The sequence below is a fragment of the Gymnoscopelus microlampas genome (assembly GCF_963454915.1).
Source record: "Gymnoscopelus microlampas genome assembly, chromosome: 2".
Taxonomy (NCBI): domain Eukaryota; kingdom Metazoa; phylum Chordata; class Actinopteri; order Myctophiformes; family Myctophidae; genus Gymnoscopelus; species Gymnoscopelus microlampas.
In genome coordinates this window covers 58,424,276-58,429,406 of record NC_139939.1, presented here as the reverse complement: position 1 = coordinate 58,429,406, position 5,131 = coordinate 58,424,276, and positions in this window count along the sequence as shown.

Genomic DNA, 5,131 nt, shown 5'->3' with positions numbered 1-5,131 from the left:
TTTGCCCTCAATAAAGAGAAGATGATGGATCCATGAGTGCTTCTACTCTGTTTGTTTTGTTACTCGTCTCAACCCTATGCACGACAGTGGGTCGGAACCCATTTTTGTTTTTTTTAGTTTTTTTAGGTCATGAGTAAATATCCCTTTTTCGTATCCTAATTTTATTTCTATTATTATGATTTTGAAAGATAAAAAGTCGTGATCCGGACAGCTGGCGTAACGGTCCGGGCACCTAGGCTGCTGATACAGCCTGACAGTGTGTCGCAGGTTAGAATCCCGATCCCGACGACCTTTGCTGCGTGTCAACAGCAGATCTACAAGCCTCTTAACGCGAGGCATTGTGAGCTTGTAGATCTGCTATTTTCACTATTTATCTGTGGAGTCGAACTAAATTGAATGCCTAAACTCCTACAATTCCAAGTGCTTATAAGGGTTCAAATATGATTATTTTGGGGGTCACTGCCTGAAAAGATTGAGAACCACTGGTTTAAAGCAAGGGTCCCTAAACTTTCCAGGCCGCGACCCCCCATATAATCATATTTGAACTGGGGAACCCCCCCACCCTTATAAGCACTTGGAATTGTAGGCATTACGCTTAGTTTGACTCTGCGAGGCGTTGTGAGCTTGTAGATTGGCTATTTTCACAATGTTTGCCTCTTTCTTATGTCATACTTGGCAATTTGGCCAATTTGGCATTAAAAAGGTCTTAAAAGTCATTAAATTGTAAATTTAGAAATGTGCAGATACCGTGTATATATACTGTATGTTGGTTTGTTTGCCATTGAGTGAGAAAACAATGGTGCACATTAAGCTAATCATCTGGGGACCCCCCAAAACCCCACATCAGTTTGCTCTCGTGATTTGAAAATCCATTTTCTGTTTACTAAAGAGCTGGAGAGACAGGCCTATGTTACTGAACAGACACTCCATAGCAATGATTACTATCAGAATATAGAAATCAGTGGTGTAAAGTAACTAAGTACATTTACTCAAGTACTGTACCTAAGTACACTTTGAAGGAATTTTTACTTTACTGGAGTATTTCCCATTTTCAATATTTTTTTCTTCTACTCCACTACATCTCAGAGGCAAATATTATACTTTTACTCCACTACAGTTATTTGACAGCTTTAGTTACTTTGCAGATTTAGATTATTATTACAAAACATACATTAACCACTTCAGCCCTATATATGCATTTCGGCCATTTGAAAATAGCAGATCTACAAGCTCACAACATTGTGAGCTTGTAGATCTTCTATTTTCAAAAGATTTTTAATACATGTTGAACTTGTGAAACGGGACATTCTGCACAATGAGTACTTTTACTTTTAGTACTTTAAGTACATTTTGATACCAATACTTTTGTACTTTTACTCAAGTAAATGTTGAATTCTGGACTCCATAGTATTTCCGAGTATTTCTGCACTGCAGTATTGCTTTTACTTAAGTAAAACATTTTAGTATTTTTTCCACCACTGATAGAAATATTCAACACTCATTTTAATAGAATAATATATCCCTTACTGCACTTTTAAGTCAGTTGAAGATACTTTTTTTTAACAATGCAATGTTTTAATACAAGTGTATTAAAACATCAGAATGTTGTACATTCGTTGACCACCAGATCTTATGATTATTCATGATCTCTTTGATCAGGGTACTGTAGGTACTTTGATATATCTGTATAAATCAATGGTCCTCAAAGTGAGGTCCGGGCACCCCCAGGGGTCATTGAGGGGGTTCCAGGGAGACCCCAGCAACATGCGTTCATATACTGTAGCATCAAAATCAGTTTAACCACTTGAAACGTATATACTGTACATAGGCTATTTGAACATAGCCGATCTACAAGCTCACAACGTGTCGTGATGCGACATGTGAGCTTGTAAAGCTACTATAATAAAAAATATAAAAATTATTTGGAATTAAAAAATAAATAAAAAGGTCACAGTGACAAATTTGTAAGATTTTTAAAACATTTTAAGGACACAACTCGTATATCGAACGCCTCACAATACGAGGTGTTGTGAGCTTGTAGATCTGCTATTTTCACAATATTTATCTGTGGAACTGAGTCAAACAAAATTGAATGCCTTAGCCTACATTCCAAGTACTTGGAGTATAAGGGTGGGGGTCCCCAGTTCAAATATGATTAATTTGGGAGGGGGGTCACGGCCTGAAAAGGTTGAGAACCACAAGGGTTCCAAAACTTGACCGGAGAGCCGACCGCCTCGCCACCGCTGACCAGAGAGCCACCACAACAAAAAGCATCTTTTTTGAATCATGTTTATTGAGAATTTCACGAGTTAAATTCAGATGACCTGTGCTCCTCTGTGCTCCGCCAGGTCAGGTAGGTTATTGTGCCTGCACGCACGCACGCACGCACGCACGCACACACGCACGCACGCACGCACGCACGTGCCGTGCGTGTAATCTTGGCATAGATAGAATACTTTATTGGCAGTTTAAAAAAGTCACAACAGTGTCATTAGGAAAACGCCAATGTGGACTATAAACAAAAAAAGCTGTAGCTTGTTTCCATTGTGGTCCACACCACCAGCATTTATAATCAGCATTTATCAGTAGCTGCTTCTCAGCTTCACGGTATTGTCTATATAACATTGGTTATCAAAGTGGGGTCCGGGGACCCCCAGGGGTCCTTGGAGGGGTACCAGGAGGTCCCCAGCGAAATTAGTTAATATAATGTCACAATCATTTTAACCACTTTAACCATATTTTATTGTTTGGCTATTCAAAAATAGCAGATCTACAAGCTCATAGCGCGGCACTGAGTGCCGCGCTATGAGCTTGTAGATCTGCTATTTTTGAAAAATCGCGAAACTTGTCCAAATCTTTGAATGTATATATATATATATTTATATTTAAAGCAAACATTTGTAACTCAAATCTTTGAATGTATATTTTTAAAGCAAACATTTGTAACTCAAATCTTTGCTTCTGGGGGTCCCTGGAACAACATATTTTGAAATGAGGGTTCACGGCCAAATACATATTATTATAATTTTGGGGGTCCTTGACATGAAAGGGTTTGAGAACCACTGGTCTATATACAACTGTTTAGGTAGGAACAGTTCAAGCACATCAAAGTGCAAGAACAAGACGGGATAAGGATAATTCCTTTTAACAGGTCGTTCATGAAAGTCCTTGCGGTCTTTTTTCCAATGAGAACCTGTGAGCAATTAGGGGTTAAGAGTCTTGCTCAGGGACAAATTTCATTTCATCGACACATATGCTGGCGTGGCCTGGAATCGAACCTGGGCAACCAGGGCCTTTGGCTCCCTAGGCGGGCTCACTAACCACTCAGCTATGGCCGCCCGGGAGAGGGAGGGTTGTGATGGATGCAAGGCTATCAGGGTTAGCGTTCCCTCCTGGCCTCATTGTCTCCGCCAGGCTGAAGGCGTGGCCGAGACTACAGTATGTTTTGCACCCTGTGTGTGTGTGTGTGTGTGTGTGTGTGTGTGTGTGTGTGTGTGTGTGTGTGTGTGTGTGCTTTAACACCAAACAGCAGTGCAAGACTAAGCAGTTTCTTTCCTCTGGTGATCCAGTCACAGACATTATACCCACGGACTGGTTGTTGGAGGGTTTCGAACAACTTGGGAGGGATGCCCAAAGACCAGGCAGAAAGGCTGGCAAAGTATTGTGCTGTCTCTGCTGCCATATGTGGCGGAGCCGCCGCCACTTGGAGTGCTGAGTGACGTGCAGTGTTGTATCATGAGGACATATCCAAGTTTGTGACTGTAACCTTTACTGCACCTAAAATATGTGTGTCCCTGTATGCTTTCCCACAGTGGCGTGCACAGACATTTTGAGGGGCAGGTGCTCAAGTAAATTATACTTGTTTTTGTTTACTTGGTCTGCTCTTTTTTCCCTCTAAACCTATACCTCTTTGCCAAAAATAGCCGATCTACAAGAGCTTGTAGATCTGCTATTTTTGGCTAAAATTCTCCTCAGAAAAGGGATGCTAGGTTTCGAGTGGTTAAGGTAAAAAGAAAAATCATAATCACATAAAGATTTGGCGGACCCCCTGTAGTAACTCTGAGGACCCCCTAGGGGTCCCGGACCCCCTGTTGAAGACCCCTGCTGTAAACTTTTTTGTGCCCTTTTTTTCAAAAGGGCACTTCTGGTCAAGAGGGCAAAGGGCAGGCGCTCTAGCACCACCTAGAGTCTATCTGTGCACGTCCCTGTTGTTAAACTGTGTGTGTGTGTGTGTGTGTGTGTGTGTGTGTGTGTGTGTCTCCGTGTGTGTGTGTGTGTGTGTGTGTGTGTGTGTGTGTGTGTGTGTGTCCGTGTGTGTGTGTATCCGTCCGTCCATCTGTGAGCAGCTAATCTCCGGCACCATCGCAGCAAATTATTGCAGGCACACTCCCTAGAGGCCAAGGAAAAACCTCTGATTTTCTTCACATCTGCCTTTATAGCGCCACCAGGCGGCCGACTTTTGTAAAACACATTTATTGATATTACTCAGAATTTGTACAAACATCACGCAAATCGGTACACAGTATCACTACAGGCATGTGATCAAGACGGAGCTCTCCGATTTTTCATATTCCATCCTGATTGGCTAAAGTTTGCACGAGTGCCTCGTTTTGAACAAAATGCCTGAAATCATGAACACATGTGCATGCAATTTCCGTGACATTTTGCACACACATTCCCACTAGGCCGAGGAAGAAATGCCCCTTGAAAATATTCAAATCATCTCGTGGTGGCGTATAACAGGCCGATTCGGAGGAAAAACCTCTGCCCTGTAATTTTTCACATCATTTTATAGCATCACCTGGAGGCCGCTTTTTGCTGACTTACAGTATGTAAAACATAAAACATTTTGGATATTACTCCTTCAGATTTGATCCAAATTTCACGCAAATCTGTACACATGAGCTCTATGGTCATGTGATCAAGACGGATCAGTTAGATGTTTCATATTCCTCCTGAATGCTACATAGTGTGGAACTACACCTCCTGAATGTTATATAGAGCCTGGAACTACACCTCCTGAATGCTATATAGAGTCTGGAACTCTACACCTCCTGAATGCTATATAGAGTCTGGAAGTACACCTCCTGAATGATATATAGAGTCTGGAACAAACGTACAACTTCATTAT